Source organism: Trachinotus anak, unplaced genomic scaffold (assembly GCF_046630095.1).
Source record: "Trachinotus anak isolate AG129_WGS33_773 ecotype Australia unplaced genomic scaffold, CSIRO_AGI_Tana_v1 ptg000016l, whole genome shotgun sequence".
Lineage (NCBI taxonomy): Eukaryota > Metazoa > Chordata > Actinopteri > Carangiformes > Carangidae > Trachinotus > Trachinotus anak.
In genome coordinates, this window is record NW_027273867.1 from 7,563,777 (window position 1) to 7,581,738 (window position 17,962).

General features: G+C 41.0%; 1 long non-coding RNA gene across 1 annotated transcript; it reads left to right on the top strand.

Moving 5' to 3' along the window:
* The first annotated feature begins 16,392 nt into the window (after positions 1-16,392).
* LOC139633591 (uncharacterized) lies at positions 16,393-17,561 on the top strand. The gene is made up of 3 exons (XR_011693788.1): positions 16,393-16,529; positions 17,307-17,386; positions 17,467-17,561. It is a non-coding gene; the product is annotated as an uncharacterized lncRNA (long non-coding RNA).
* The last annotated feature ends 401 nt before the right edge of the window (positions 17,562-17,962 follow it).

Consider the following 17,962-nt stretch of genomic DNA (forward strand, 5'->3'; position numbering starts at 1 on the left):
TCTACAACATTAAATACATCAGTAAATGCCCCAGTCGTGATTGCTTTAAGCTTTTAGTAAGACTACAGAGGTTGTCTGGGACATTAAATGTCATCACACTGAACACAAAAACCGATCTACTCACCAGCCCGTCTTTGCAGCCTCGTGTTTATACTCTTGCTTTTGCAAACCATTACTAACTGTGTAAGAGGAAAGGCTTTTGTAGAAGAGGTAAGAGCTAAATCAAACTGGAAGTTGGAAGTTTAGTAGCGGTGATATTGAAGTCATATGACTGTGGTGTAGTTCGTATACAGCCTAACATTAGCTTTTTACTTATGGCGATTGCATTTAGGCTTCAGAAATCATAAAGAGTGTTCATTTGTGAAGATTATCCTGCTGAACAAAACGTGTAAGTATCATAAACTTTTGTTTGTCACAGAGCCTATTTTTACCCAGAAGCCCATGTAAAAATCACAGCTTGGTGTTGAGGGAACCAGGCTGACGCCATCATCCGGGTTGGCCTACAAAAATTCCTCGTCCCTGCAGCACTTTATAACTAACATTTCTGGTGTGTTACTTTTACTGGGTAAAGCAAGAGCTGATTTACAGCATGTCTGCTCCTGTCATATTGAACTCCACTGTAACAATGTCACAGCGTTCCCAAGAATAAAGCTGATGGGTAAAATGTCATGATATTTGATAAGAGTGATGGACAAAACTATGAAATAAAACCTAGGATGATTTATAACCCTGATCCATACTGTATTATATGTAATTATGCTGAAAGTTTTCACTTATTTTACCTGTAGACCTCAGGACTGTGTGGGTGTGTGTACAGATATTGTGGGTTGTGCTCTCCTAATTTTATTGCTTCTTTTTGGACAGGACATCATCCTTACTAGTATACGGTGACATCAGGTACCTCATCCCACCTCCGACCTGAACAGAGGACTGTTCAGATAACTTTAAACCACCAATGCATTTAAAAACAAGACAAGATGAGTAAGAAAGCTAGATTTTCTTCCAGTGAAAAGCAAGTGTTTTCTCGTGATCAGTGTATTTGAAGTAAATGTCGCCAGTGGAGTTAACAAGCCGAATCTCATTGGAGGTACCTGGATTGATCTCACTCCAGTAACACAGGAGGAAAAACACAGGCGTAAATGATAAAATGAATGATGGCTGAATTCCATTCAGCTGCTTTGTTTAACAAAAACTGTAGACACATTGTTTTTGCCAGGGGTAAAAATAAGACACAGTAAGATACACACTCTAATATCAAAATTCAGCCTTTGTCAACACCTGTTCAGCTGGTGTTAGACAACACTCTGCTGAACCGCGCAAATTTGCAAAAACTAACTGAACAAATATGCACCCACCCTGACACACGTACACTGCACTGCCATCATCATTGCTGACATATCCTGATTAATTGATCCCTGAACACTCTTGTTTTTGTCTCGTTGATATTTCCCCGCTGCTCATTAGGCAAGGAGAGAGTCGGAGTCGTGTATGGATCAGAGAGAGCGAGCGAGATATTAATGACACCACGCTGAATGCTCTGAGGACACCTGAGCAAGCAAACACACTTCATTTTCTGATTAGTTAACACAGTAAGCATACAAAAAAGCAAATTCTGTGTACATACTCCAGCTGTAGGTGTTTGCGTCCACTCCTGCTCGAGTGGAAGCAGTAGACAAAACATTCATTATTCAAATGTGAGACAACAACAATCAATCCCCTGAAGGTTACCTTGACACAGAAAACATCCAAAACAACCTCAGCGAAAAGAAAACAGGAGTTGAGAGGAAGGTGACCGTGACTGTGTTTATATATTCAGGTTATTGCTTTTATTTATTTTAACCCCCCCCCCCCCCCTCCTGTTTATGTGATTTGTCAAAGCAACATGCCGTGTGATTAAACAGCACCATGACAATCTGACAGATGCAAGCATATGGCAGCTGTTTTCATGGGGTGAGCTGGGTTGGGATGAGATTTTAATAGGGGTGAGGAAATGGTGATAAGCTGTTTTGTATGTTTGGTGTCATTCCAGGAGTATTGTTTTATTCAGGATTATGCATGTCATGGAGGGTAAACCCTCCTAAAGGCAGTCTAACCACAGTTGTATCAGTGGAAGTCAGATACATCACTGCTGCAAGTAGCACAGCGGGATGTGTTGGCTGAAAACGGGCTTGTAAACAAAAAGAACTCCTGCACACTGCCTCACTTCCTGCTGAAATGTTTATTCGATTACAACATTTCGGTTGATGCAACCTTCACCGGGTCATTTACAGCAGGAAGTAGCTGCTACTGTAGATTGCTACCACTCTCGTGTAACTATGAACAACTGGGAGAGGGTTAGCTTATCTTAGCATAAAGACCAAGGGAAAAGCTAGCTAGCTAACCTAAAAAAAATTGATCTACCAGTGCATCTAATGCTAATTAACATGTCATATCTCATTTGTACATGTACATACACGTATACCAAATGTTAATTATCACTTAAAGTGAGCATGTTTAATTTTCGTTCAACAGTGGCTGGGACCACTGCAAGGTAATGACAAATGCTAGCATGTAGGGTAGCATTGGCATGGGCAAATAACTCAGTAGTCAGCAAACTGACTCACTTAACGTCCACTATACAACAATAGGCCTATCTAATCTATCTGTTAGCGAATATTAGCTTTTTCTTTTGAAATTGAAATTACATAGCTTCAATCAACCAGCCAACAAAATGCCAGAAAATAGTGAAAAATGCCTTTTTGTTTTCAATTTGCTTGTTTTATTAACAGCCAAACACAGAAAACTATTGTATTTACAATGCTACAATGATGACACTATACAGAGAAACAACAAATGCTCACATCTGGGAAGGTTTGACCTGCAAATGTTTTGCGTTTCTGCTTGATTAATCACATTCATTTAATTTTCAAGACTCTCATCACCAGGACACCAACGGCAACTAAAGCTTGCAATGACCGAGGTTTAAGTTTTTCAGTCGAGTGGTTATGCAAATTAATGCCTCTCATTCACAACTGTAAAAAGTAACTTTACAAGCTTTAAAACTAACTCTCCTAACTAACTAATCTTATCCCATCATAACAGTTATTAGTGAAGCCAGTAGCTAGTTAGCTTAGCGCAAAGGAAACTGATAGCAAAATGAAACCTCTGGCCCAGCATGTGCCTGGGTCCTCAGCCCGAGTCTGGCCCATATACTTCCAAATCTGGACAGATTCTGGCGGTTATCCTCCAGTGTTATCTGACAGCCGCAACGTTTTCTTAGTGTGTATCTTAGTAGCATCTGACAGTCATGCCATATATTGGCCAGATTTGGGCCATGTAACCTGGCATATACTGGGCCCAAAGAAAGCAAGCTGGATTTCTTTTGTTACCTGAGGGCAACATGTAGCCCGGATCAGTCTGAAGGTAGCAAAATCTGCACCACCTAAGATCACTAATTATATGTTCAATACAAAAACCAAAGAGTGAAAATTCATGATTTACAGGGAATTATGTACTGAATAAGCTTAATATTTAATGGACAACTAGTCATTTTAATGATCAGAAAATGATCATTTGAATTATGTTCTAGTGGTCAACACGTTTCGGAGAACACAGACAAATGACCTTTGGTATTTGGTATTTTAGCTTTGAGGATTTGTTGCACTCGATTAGCAAAATGATCAATTAAGTACATTAATTAGGAAAACACTAATAGTGACCGTCCATGAAGCAAATACAGCAAGTAACTGAAAAAGGAATATTTCAATAGATAAAACGGGATGTAGCAAAACAGTGAAACAAGGCACCACAGCCCCGAGAGCAGGGGGTGAGCATCTCCTCCCCATCTGAATTGTATTAGCTTCATTAGATAAGATGTGATTTGTGAGTCTTCTATTTCCTCTGCCCCCTCCTCGCCGACACGCACGATGCTGAGGAGATTTCCCAGAATGTCCCTCTATGAGATCACCCATGCCGAGAACTGGCCAGAGGATACTTGCTGTTTGCAGAACACACAGACACACACACACACACACACACACACACACACACACACACACCATTAGACACACACATACAATGTACATTGTTGTTCAACTGGTTACAAAGTTTATGTCAAGAGGATCAGAGAGGCAGAAAGGGGCTCTTAAAGGGGTCAGAGAAGAAAAACCACAAAGAGCAGAGATCTCTGGAGGGAAGCCATCAAAAAGCCTGTGTTGAATTATAGATCCCCCCCTCCTCCTGTCTATGCACATAAGTCATTTTATGATATATATAGCTGTCTTTCAAAATCCATGAATTACTGGAGGTGCTTTTGCATCGATGATCTATGGATCACACATTATGTATTATTTGGTGATCATGCTAATTCCCACAGGATTCTGTACAGTACATTGATGCTGTCATGGAAAATTGTAAGGATTCATCTCCTCTGCAGCAGGGTGAGAAATAATATAAAATAGTGTGTGTGTAACTGATGCCATAGCTCCAGCGTAGGTTGAGATGAAGCTTTACTGTGCACAGTGAGGGACACTGGAAATGTGATTTCATTCTATAGAGGCTACATGCATTATGCATCCATGCCCAGTACGCGGGTGTCTCACTTGAAAATATGGTGTTAAATAATGAATTTGTTTTCCCTGTTGATACACAGATGTATGGATAAGATGGACTGTGTGTACTTGTGCAGGATTTTGCACATAGATCATGCATGCACACATGCATACACAGTGCATGTATGTGAATAAATGAGGCCATCAAAAATTGATTTTGTTCCAGGAGCAAACATCTGCCAGATAAATTAAAGGAGGACACGTAAAGCAGTTTCAAGAATGGAGGCTGTTTGCAGCAATTACAGTAAGTGTAGCTTTATCAACACTCAGAATAGCTGCTGTTGCTCATCAGCATCACTATGTTTAATTCACTAAACTTGCACATTGTGTAAGTCTTGCTGTCTTAACGACACTGATACATGGTACAATTTTCTCCTATACACATAGTTCTGCTCAGCATCATGATTTCTAAACATACTGATTGTAAATAAAGAAAGAATTAAATTGTAAATCCATTTTTGTATATCAGCATCTTCCTGAATAAAATAAGAACCAAAACCTTTAAACTGAGCAATAGAGGTATTTATTTGTATGATTTCAGTGATTTTCAGGACAACAGGACACTTTTCTTCAGATCTCTAACTGCAACATGTGAATACAAAGCTCTCACTCAGTACTTTCACAACATAACTTTCATTAATGAAAGAGCCACTTTCACTTGCTATGATATTGTTATTGAGAGTGAAACCTTACCATCACAGGACATCCTTTCATCTGAGACGGTGTTTTCCCAGACTACAGAGCCAGACACAAGTCGGCAGCCAAGGTCAATGTCAATACAATTATGGCACAGTATCAAAAGAGCTCTGAAGATTTTTTTAGCAATTAGTTTTTAGCAGCAGTGGATATTTGATTTTATTTTCATGTAGGGCTGTCAGCATTAACACGTTAATCACATCATGTTCTGGTCTGCATAAAGGGGCGTGTCAGGAGACCTCAAGTGTTTAAATCCAATGGCTGAATCATCGATTGAATCGTTGAAGATCGAATGAGTATGAAAAAAAATATATACCTTACTCAGAGCTCGTGTATAGATAGATAATAATAAAAAAATAGATATAATAGATAATTTTCGCTTCTTGGGAACCACCATCACACAGGATCTCAAATGGGAGCTAAACATCAGCTCCCTCATCAAAAAAGCTCAGCAGAGGATGTATTTCCTGAGGCAATTGAAGAAGTTCAACCTGCCAAGGACTATGATGGTGAACTTCTACACCTCCATCATTGAGTCCATCCTCACCTCCTCCATCACCATCTGGTACGCTGCTGCCACGGAGAGGGACAATAACAGACTGCAGCGTATCATCCACTCTGCTGAGAAGGTGATTGGCTGCAATCTTCCATCCCTCCAGGACCTGTACACCTCAAGGACTCTGAGGCGTGCAGGGAAGATTGTAGCTGACTCCTCCCACCCTGGACACAAACTCTTTGAGACACTCCCCTCTGGCAGGAGGCTGCCGTCCTTCAGGACCAAAACCTCTCGCCACAAAAATAGCTTCTTCCCATCTGCTATTAGCCTCATCAACAAGGCTAGAGAGCCCCACTGTTGCTGATCAATTGCACCAATCACCAGAAAAAATTCCTTGTATGTGAAAACATACTTGGCAATAAAACTGATTCTGATTCTGATTCTGATAAATAGACATCTTCATAATTACAGGTCAGAAATGCTAATGTTAGCTTCTAGCTCAGACTGACTGACGGTTATGTGTCGTCAAACAACAGCTCTGAAATGCAAAATAATAGAATTTTAATCATGTGATAAAACATGCAAATAATCATGATTAACTATTGAAATTAAGAAATTAAGATTAAGAAAAATTTGATCATTTGACAGCCCTGTTTTCATGCTATATTACATGTTTTGTTTTTCAGTGTTGTAGTTGAGTCTTGAGTTCCCGGTGTTTGAGTCTAAGTCTGAGTCACCAAGGAAAAGTCAGAGTCTGAGTTCCCCGTTACCTGAGTCAGAGTCTAAGTTCAGGTTATCAAGGTTGAGTCTGAGTCGGGTTCCATAATAGGATCCAGTGCTCCACTCAGGCACAGTCAAAGAGCTGATATACAAATAATAAAATTAAAAAAGTTGACCTTAAACACAAATGACACAGCTGTCACCATTTCAAACAGAGTTTATTTACTGTGTGTGACACGTTGGCCAAAGAAATGCGAGCATGCAAAATGCAAACTAACAAAAAAGTCAGAGTCCTTGTCTCCCGTCAGTGCTCGGGTCCAAGTCAAGGAGTACTACAACACTGCACGTCATTGTCATCTTAAAGTATTGGCTGAGGGACATGAACTAACCACATTCTGTCCACAACAATGTTCCTCACTCATTTCCCCTCACAGGAAATACTTCAACTGTATTAAAGATAAAAACAATAACTGTGTCATCCTTGAAGGGAAACCTCTTTTTCATCCATGAAAAAAAAGAGCCACTGTACCGTATTTCCTTATGAAATCTGAGAAAACTCTCTAGGTGCACCCACTGCATTCATAAATGAAAGGGAAGGAAAGATCCAATGCACAGACGATGGATAGTGTTTACATTCTAACCCCGTCTGAGTACAGGCGCAGGACAAAAAACAGCTTACACAGGAAAAGGAGAGGTTGTCTGCTGACATTTATGAGCTCCCAGTAGTTTTTTTCTTGGATGTGGCACATTTCATTGTGTGGACAGCTTCTCCAATTCCTATAAAAGGTAAGATCCAATCCCAGAATAAAGGGTGTAAAAGCATATACTTGTATTTCATTTGTGCCCCGCAAAAAATATATAAGCACATCGTAAATGATCATCTGTTAATCATAAGCTGTCTTTTATGTGATATTTTGTTGAAATAATGCATTGAAATTGATCATTTTCATCCTACATTTGCTTTGTATAGTGATGACATATATATATATCTTTATTTCCAAGAAATAAAAAGCCTATAATTAATCAAATTTGAATTGATTTGTGAATTTAATCTGCAGGGAAATGAATTGAATGTGACTGAAATAAATTGATGCCTCGGGCTTTCCCCCACTTTTCTTAAATACTAGATTGGTCCAAAATGCAGGCTGTCATTTTATGTGAAGCTTGTGAAATGGGTGTTTCTCATTTGTCTGCCTCTTCACAAGTAAGGAAGGAGCTCTGAGGTCCACTCAATGTCCCTAACTGTCCAGGATGGACAGGAGCGCTGCCTTTGTATTCTTCCCTTATTCTTCTGGCCTTTGAGGATGCTTCACACCCACCACTGTAACTGCTTGGTAAAATCAGGACATAGGTAGTAGCGAGCTGAGTATAACAACAGGATGATAAATACAGATTCCTGGAGAAAGAAGACACAGTAGAATCAGTCCTCTCCGTCCTCCAGCCCGTCTTTCTCACTATCTTTTTGTTTGATCACGCACGTGAGTGTGGGAGTTAACTTAAGGTAGAGAAATGTAAAGCTCTGTACTCCTTTCTTTCAAACTGCATTTAGCTCTTATGTAAGCTCTGGCACTGGGATGGAGGCTACAACAAGCTTTGGCAGTCACTTCCTCCTCCTCTCTCTCTTTCACTCTGTAGCATATTTGCCATTCTTAGCAGACTGGGGCTCACTATAAATATTTTATATAGCACAGTGCATGTGGGAAAAATGTATTTTTAGACTCTTCCAGTGCTTTCACTAGAAGCCAGCTCTCTGTGAAGCCAGACAGCTTTTTCGGTGTGGATTAATTCGACTCTCTTTGCATGCGCGTACGTACATCACAGTCGGCCTTGATTAATTCGATATATTCAATTCTGACTGCTGTCCACTGGCAGCAGTTGCAGCATTGATCCTCAATGAGTTCTTTTAAGGTAGGATACGCTATGTGAGCTTTAAATTCAAGAGAGTCACAGTTGTAAGGACCTGCGTCTCAGTGTGTATGGGATTTTACACAAGGTGATCCTTCTCTCCCAGAGGACAGTTAGAAAGACAGGGGCACTGATAGCGCAAGCTGGGAACTGCAAGGGGAAAAAAATCAAAGAATAGGAAGAGAGAAAAGCCTGTGCAAATGTCGGCAGTGAGGGATGGGATGTTAAAATGCAAAGCACACCCTTCCCCCGGCCACCAAGACATGCATGCATGAACATGAGCAGCAGACAGTGGTCGCACACTCACAGTTGTGGCGTTGCTAACGCCTGAGGATGTAGCCTTTTGCATGCGCTGAAACATAATGAAATAGAATAATATAAAAAAAACCACTAGAAACTCATTGTAAGATCAGTTATTAGACATGTCCTTGGATCACTTGTCACATCACTGATGCAATTTGTGTGCACAGACAGAGGAGGATCTGATCAGTTTTCTATCAAGACGCACAACATCATGATGAAAGATTTTAAGACAAAAAAGATACAGTGTGATCACCTCTTTCTCTCTCTGTCCATTTTACACCTGATCTGTTAGCTGCTGTATTTGAAAAAGCCTACGAATAACTGGGTCGATTACATGCACATACACACTCACGCATTCACACACTCCCACCTAGAGTGCCCTCAATCTAACCTTGATCAATTGTACAAGGGTCATGATTGGATGCAGGATGCAACAGCACATTGAGCAGTTTATTGAGCTGCCTTCTTTACTCATTTTATCAGCTCTCCTGTAAGATACCGAATACAAATCAGACTCATTAAAAGCCACCATGTGGGTTGGATGTGTACTGTATGATGGAGCTGCGGTATACCCAGAACAAGCTTTCACAGAGCAAAATTATGAGAAAGTGTGACGGAGCAACAAATGCTATGGCAACAACCTTGACGGATGTTTTTTCTTTTTTTTTTTACAGGAGGATTTCACTGCATTTTCTCTCCTCCGTGTCTACTTTTCCTCCCCTAATTCATTTCTCTCCTCCTGCCTCTCCTTGCCCTCCTTTCCTCGTCGTCTCCCTGACAGGAGGACAGCAGCCACCCTGACTGCTAATGAGGGACAGGATTTTTGCTGTGTGTGTGTGTGCGTGTCTGTGTGTGCGTGTGTGTGTGTGTGACAGAGTCTGAGGGAGAAAGACACAGAGAGAGCGTCTTTGTTTGTGTGTGCGTGCCTGTGTTGGGATTTTGGAAGAGGGTAAGGCCAGGAGCAGAAAGAGAAAGAGTGAAAAAGATAAAGGGAGATGTGCTCTCCAGCTCTCTTCCCTCGATCTGTTTCCTCTTTGTTACTAGGCAACACCTGCAGGCATGCACTAAATAAAGCTTTTCAACCCCCCCACCCCCACCCCCTTGTCTCTAAGTCCAACTCTTACTCTGTCTCTCTCCTCATCACCCTCATCCATCTCTCCCTCCCTCATTAATCCCTTACCTCTCCAGGACCCTTACCCTTCACCCCATCATCCCAGCACCCATCACTTTCCTCTCACACATCCTGTTCCTTCCTGTGTCCTCCTCTTCCGCCTCTATAATCCCCTCCACACAACGGAACAGAGGTTTTTTTTTTTTTTTTTTGGTTGGGGTTCTAGTTTGACACTGAACAGGAACGACAGCGCTTCTTGTTTTGAAAAAACAAAAAAAGGTTAGGGACATGGTTAGCACAGTAAATCAGATTACAGGTTCCAGTGTTGCGTTTGAGAACTCCTGTTTTTCGTGCTGAAAAGTAGCAACACTTTGTCCAGCTGGAGGTGGTGAATCCAAATCAACATCAATGACTCACATCAACAATATGTCTTTCATTCATTTTGCAAACAGATCTAATGTATAAAAGGACCAAACTAGCTTTTTGATGTTAAGATGAAGTTGAACTGGTGATAAATGTTAAAGGAGCTATTTGTAAGTGTTACTATTGCTACATAGCCAATGTCAGCATTAATAGCTACTCGCCTGTCTTGCTGAGAGCTTCAGCCATCGTTGTGTTTACAATTATAATTATGGGACAGGCCGACCCAGCTAAGGCTATCTGTTTAGCATGCTAACTACATTAGAAGGGAAGAGGCGATAGAAATATTAGCAAAACAACAGGGTTGCTTTCCACTGCTGCAGACAGCTCTTGGCGAGTAAAAGAATAAAGTTTGAAACTGAACTTTGTGCTAGACTGGTATGTAAACAGCTGTTCATGCTAACGCTGGCTATATAGCAATAGCAAAACTTACAAATAGCTTCTTTGAGTAGAAAAAACAACTATGGCACAAGGTTATCAGCTGGATTGGGTTGCACCAGCTATTCATGAATCCAATACCAAAATTGTGGATGATGACCTTCCTGAGTTGTTAGCAACTAGTAGCTAGTTTTCAACTAGCTAGGCTTATGTCAGGCCACTCTTTTATAAATGTTGGCATTATGTTTGCTGTTTTTTTTATATGCAGAGTTGTATGTTTCAGAACCCTGATTATGCTAACCTAACTCACGTTATGGGTAATTCAACAAAACCTTACTTGCATACGGTATAAGGTTTAGTAAATATGTGTGTTTGTTTTGTGAAATTGAATTTGAAATATTTCCAGTTTACATCATTATTAAACAGCTTTTTATCAAGTGTTGGGTCAGATTTGTCAACCATATTCCAAATGCTCTCTTTTACTCTATGTCTAAACAAGTTAGCAAGCTAACGTTAGCTTTGCCATTTAGCTCAGTTAGATATGCAACAGCTAGACCTGGCTGTTACTGGGTGTAAATATTTTAGTAACAACTAACCTCTACACCAGAACTAGATTAACCCTAGTGTAACCTTGTTCAAGTTAATGATGCATTTATCTCCACTTAGTAGACACTTATGTAAAGAGCTGGTGCATCCAGCTCCTGGACCATAGAGGTTATTATAAGTTCTGATAATAACCTAACCATTTTAGGCATGGTACTTCCACAAGGATTTAATGAAAATCCTAAACTCTGACTCACATAAGCACATTTAGATTGCCTCTGGGAAGCTGCAGTAAGTGCTTTAAGGCACTTTTAAACCAAAAGGCATAAAATGCTTTATTGAATGGATAATAAAAAAGAAAAGTGAGAGAGGTCTTCATCATGGAAAACCAAACCACGAATAAAAGAATATGTGCAGAGGAGGGTTGGTTTTGAATATAAGTCTAGAAGTTCTTCTTTTGTAAATAGTCATGCAATGTAGGCTTTCTATTTTTATTTAAATGTTGCTTTTTATTAGTATTGTTTTGCATGCAAAGTGCCTCAGAACCCCTTCAGAGCACCAATAAACCAGCATCCACCCACCGCCTCCACAGACGACAACAGAAACACTTTCCATCCCTCGCTCTTTGAGTTACTGTTCTTTTAATACAGCTTCTATAAAGGGGTCTGCAGAGGTAAAAGCCTCCAGTACTATTTTCTGGTACTGTACTTGTTGAAAATTGTATTTTCCACTTTTTGAGCAGTCAAGTGGTGAAAACTTAAGCGGGGTGAGTTTTATCTTTGCTGAAAAATGGATCTGAATAGAGACATTGCTGCCAATGCAGTGCTGGGTAATCCAATGAGCATGCAGTATTGATGTGCAGGGTGAACAGGTGACCTGGCCCTGACCTGGATTCTACCCTGAACTTTCAATTCATTTACCTTGAGAATATTATTATATCTCTTTTGGTGATTCGTCAGTGAAGACAAGATGAGGGCTGAGGAGACAGAGACACTGAGCAGAGAGGGATAGAAAGATAGAGGCTGGAGGTAGAGACAGCACACTTGGGGGCACAGGCAGGTAAAACTAACCCCAAACTGTCATTCTGACATACTACCCCATCTCTCTCTCTGTGCTGCTGAGGAGGATACATTTTTGGACCATATATGAAATCAGTCAACCTGACAGGCAGCAAGTAAGTACAGTTCGTAAGCAATGACCCTGTGCTGTTCGGTGATTTTGGGTCTGACCAATAAAAAGAGATTTTGTGCCTTTAGACTCCTCTACACTTCTTTTTAAGCCTTGGTAAATAACAATAATCATAACACAAACATACATACCTGTTATGACATTATTTAAAAAAAAATGCTGTATCATATTCATACCAGATTTGATCGATAAAAAGCTCATATGGTCTTGATATTAATCTGATGACTCTATTTTGCTTCTTGTAGCAACACTAAGTGAAGAGTTAGCCGAGAGATTCATCATAATGTGGATGGTGTTCAGCTGCTGATTAGGATAAGTGCGAAGCGGTCTGAAGTGTACCTCTTGAGGCTTTAATTTGCCCTAATGCAGGAGTGGGTGTTGGCTCACCTGTGAGATATGATTTTATAACACATTAGAGGTGAATTCAGATTTAAATCTGAGATGCAGTCCAAGGAGACGACACATTCAGCATTAATGGTGCCGTATAAGGAGCACGGGGACACACACACACACACACACACACATTGAGCACGAGTCAGGGACAGAGGATGAGCGGAAAGAACAGATTAAAGCCTGTGAAAGCTGCAGCGTCATACACCAGAGAATAGTGTGCGTATCAGAGATAGAAATAAAAAACGCATATGGGACGAGCTCTCTTTCTGTTGCTGCATGTGTGGAGTGGGAAGAGAGCGGCCTCAAACTGTTATATTTTGTGGGTGCACGTGCACACAGGGATACAAACGTACATTGGTTTCGCACAATAACACTATCAGACAGACAACATCCATAACCAGAGATTTACCAGCGGATTTTTAAAAGGGCAAGCAGTTGTGTGTGTGTGTGTGTGTGTGTGTGTGTGTGTGTAGAGCTGAGTGGGATTTGATTTAATCCAAACATGAAACACAAGATTCCCCCCACCACACACAGACACACACACACACACAGTACACTACCCCTCCTCCCTGTCACTCACTCTGAGTGTGTGTGTGTGTGTGTGTGAATTTGCCTCCCTCAGTCTCTTTTAGCGTTGCGTAACAGCTTGATTATATAATCCCAAACATATATGCATGTCCATGAGGCCGAGCGCTAGAGGGCATGAAGCATGCAAGAGCATCAAATTGGAGAGAGGGATGCTTTGGAGCAGGAGGAGGAGGGGGAGAAAAGAAAGAGGGGAAGAGGGGACAGCTTCCACAGCTCGGAGTTCACTTCTTGTCAGGATTAGAGCTCCAGTGACATCACACATTTACTGCTGCGAATCCAGTCATGCTGATGTAAGACCTCCTACAGGTGAGCAGGGGAGGCAGCAGGCTCTTTATTATTAGTTTCCTGAAATAGTTCAAGATGACAAGCAAAAGATAATGTAATAAATGGCAAATTACGTAACAACTTGTCACAATATCATAAATGTGTGACAGATATGTGTTTTCAGCCCTTCAACTGGCCCGGCTGTTAATGGATACAATGTCACATAATATAAGACATGAGTGAAGAGAAAAAGTCACACCTCTTGGAGTTGCACCAAGTGAATTATTGCAACTTTACAGCAAGCTGAAGACGCAACATTCAACAACCTTTTGCATTTGCCTTGTTAGTCATTCAGCTGACACAGAGCAACACTAGCATTCATTTCTGGCCACATATTTGGTACCACTGAGGAACTGCACATAATGGCTTTACGAACATTAATAAATCAATCATTAATACTTTATTATTATTTGTAAAGCATTCATAAAGGCCCTTTTCCACTAGACCCGCTGAGGAAAAGGGTACAATCGGCATTCAGACCCAGGTCAAATGACTCTGCAATACTGGCTCCGACTTTGATTGGCAGTGATGTGAACGCCACACGCAGGTGAACTAACGCTAATGTTTGCCCCTTTTCCAGCTGTTACGTTGTGCAGAGCACAGACACGGTAGAAATGTGTTAAATCAGAAACATCGTGGCCACAAAACAAACTTATACCCACCAATGCTGGTGGAAAAGGTGTAAGAAAAATATTTAGGTTGCATGGTTGTGAAAAATCTCTGCGCCAAATAGCTGTTTCACATGTTCGCAAGTCAGCTGAGTTTCTTTCTCCTTTCCTACTAAACCATCTGCGTTTTTAATATGTCATTGCATTTGTTTTTTCAGACATCTGAACCAAAATGCAGATTCTTTGCCACAAGTTGTTGAACAGATCGTGGGGGTGGTCTTCCTGAAGAATAGTTTAAGGAGCAATTTTTATGTTTTGCTATTGCTACATAGCTAATGTAGCATTAACAGCAACTCACCTGTCTGGCAGAGAGCCCCAGCCGTCCTCGTGTTTATAAGGTTATAATATGCCCTCTGAGCAGCGCTTCCTCAGGATAGAGACTAAACACTTGGCATCTATAAAATTATGCAAAAGGCGGACCGGGCTGGGGCTAGCTGGTTAGCATGCTAACTACAGTAGAAGAAACCGCTGGAGACAGCTGTTGGTGAGTAAAGTTTGATACTGAACTCGCAATGTTTCTTCTAGACTGGTAAGTAAACAGCTATTAATGCTGACATTGGCTACGTAGGAATAAGAAAGCGCACAAATAGCTCCTTTGAATAGATTTTATATAACCTGGAAAGCCGAAGATTTTTCATAGTGACTTATAATAGTGTTTCTGGATTGATTATTAATAAAGCAGTGAATTCCAGATTATGAGCAACTTTTTGGAAAGGTGTTTGGTGCGTTTATCGGAGCGTCTTGCTGGAGTGTGCTGTCTCCATGTCACTTCACTGTGAAAATGCCAGCCTGCTGCTGCAGGAGACAGGGTTGATGAGGGGGGACATTTTGGGGCCATAAAATGCAAAAATATGCTAAAAGAGGCTAAAGGTGTGTTCAGTAAGAACACAACATAAAGTGGCACCATTGCATATAATGAGTCAGTGGAAATACACTGACATGTGGAAATGGACGGAAATTCAGCTGGGCGCCGCTAACTGAGGCAAAGCCAACCTTTGTTGAAAATGTTACAACTTGAGCTTTCAGGCTTATCCTTGTATTGTATGAATCTGCTTTGTGAACATACAGATAAAAGACCAAAGAGAGAGACCGAAGGGTAAAAAACAGGAGGAACTCCAGTTTCTGGTGAATTCTGAAATCAAAGACCACATGCGCAGAGGTCAAATTTGCACAAATAACACAGTTTCACAGTTTGATTATTAGGTTGTCAGTTCAGTTTGAGAGCATTATAGATTCTGAGGTTTGTGAGGCCATAAGTGCTTTCAGAAAGCTCCTCCAGGGAGCAGGATAATCAAAATGGAAAAGATGAGTGGTAGTATGAAGAAAATTAGAGACGAATAATGGATGTGAATTCAAATAGAATGTAAAAGACAGGAAGAGAGGAGAGGTGTGGAAGAGGTCGAAGGCGAGAGAAGACAGCAAGTTAATGTATGTGTCCCTGTGCAGAGTTGATGTCATTACTAGTATGGCAGTAAACGTGGACGCTAAAAGGCAGAAGGCATCACTCACACTGACAAACCAACGTGTGCTCACTTTAAACTCACCAAGACAGGCTTAGCTGAAATATATACACGCATTTCCACATGCAGGCTTAACTCAAACACACACTCCCACGCACAGACAGGCCTATGACTCAGTAACAACTTTTGCCTTATCTTCAAACCTTTCCCTATCTGTCCAATTCAATTTATTCACCCCCACCCTCTCTCTCTCTCTCTCTGTAACCCTCCATCCACTCATCTCTCTTCATCCGCCCAAGGCTTTCATAATTTTCAATTCCTTCCATTTTCATGTGCTATCCCCTGCTCCGCTTGAAAAAAAAATGAAGGGTTTTTCTGTCCTAGTTCATCCTTGACTGACTCCAAAAGCAGCTCACCCCTCTGTTATACCTTCCACATATTTTTTTAAAATCTCAGTCTCTTTTTTTTTTTTCTCTCTCCCTGAACTTGTTCATCCTTTCCTCCTCCTCCTCCTCCCTCAGCTGTGTTGTCCAATAATCAACCATTTAGTCTTTCTTTTCCATCTGTTTGTATTCTATGCAGGGATAACAGGGCACAACTGGGTTTGCTCTTCCACTCGGTCCTGGCATGTAACCCAAACATTGACTCTTCTTGTCGCAGACCTGTCCCCTTCTGCCTCTGCAAACAGCGCTGTCACTGGCATACCCACAGCCGGGGGAATCGACATGACAGCCTCTCTCCTGAATGGTAATACCCACTGCCGTGCACTTTAGAGGTCACAGATCAAATTTAAAAAAAGAAAGGAGAGAAGGACAGGGGATAAAGAAGAGAAGTGAGGAAGGATCTGAGAGAGAAAGAAAAAAAGAGAGGAGCGGAGGAGTGCAGGATGCTCTGTGGTCCCTCTGTCCTCTGTTCTCTCCCATCACCAAAGAGAGAGGTGAGGGGGCTGGTTGTCATGACGGCTGTTGTCATGGCAGCTGGAGTGGGTAATAAACAGGAGGAAGAGACAGTCGTCCATCCAGTGCAATGAAGCTGCCGTTACAACCAGTGACAGTAAATATGCTGCTGTCATGGGATTATGTTTTGCATGTTTTGAAAATTTCTGGTTCTGGTACATCCCTGGGCTTCACAGACCTCTATCTAAATACAGAGTTCATAAACTAATGGCAAGGCTTAGTTTCTGAAGTTTCACACCGCAAGGGCTTGGCAACATAACCACAGAAAAAAAACGAATATCAGTTTGGGTGTACGCTTTATTTTGAATATTAATCTTGCTGTCAAACAACCCTGTCCTTTGGAACTACAGTTTGTGAACTGTTTAACTGTCGTATTACTACACACTGTATTACTCCGCCGATCAGCTGTTTGAGTCTGCATTGAGGCACTTGTGCGCAGTAATACGGTAGTTCAAGTTGGTAGTTGAAAGAATGTAGTTCCGAAACAAACGACTATTTGACTGTAAGATAAAGCGGTAACATACACTTAAACTCATATGACTTTTTTTTTGTTTGTCCATCTCCACAGCAGCACATCACTCAGCTTCTGTGCCAGTGCTCCCCGCTGCTTCTCTACACTGACAGCGCTCTGATCTGAACCTGCTGCAGGTAACACAGACTAGAGATAAGTATCTCACACAACCCCACATTAAACAACCTGTACCATCACTTCACTGTACTTCTGTCAGTCTCTTTCAGGAAGGAGTTATCCCTCGGCACTGTGTATTGGTTGTTTTTCATTTACCCTGCTTACTTGTTTTATAATAAATAAACAATATAAATATTTATTTTGGCTAAAGACGCATATTTTGTCTCTTGAGCTAACTCGGTATCAAAGCCATAGACAGCTGTTGTTTTTGGCTGTGCTGAATGTGCCATTGCTATGTGACCGTGAGCAGTTTTAGGTCTTAACAGCATATTTCACAGAGTTATAATGAGGTGAACATTGATGGTTTTTGTTTGTTTGTTTCATTTCTTTCAATGTAAATGTCACATTGGTTTTTAATGTGTTAAAACTAGAAAAAAGGAAAGGAAATAGTAATAATAATAATAATAATAATGATAATAATAATAATAGTCCGTCTGTAATACACCTGTATGGGAAGTACTGCTGTAGGTGTAATTTAGTTAATCAACCCCTGCTGAAGCACTTTTACACTTAAACGGGCCCAGAATGAGTTTAAG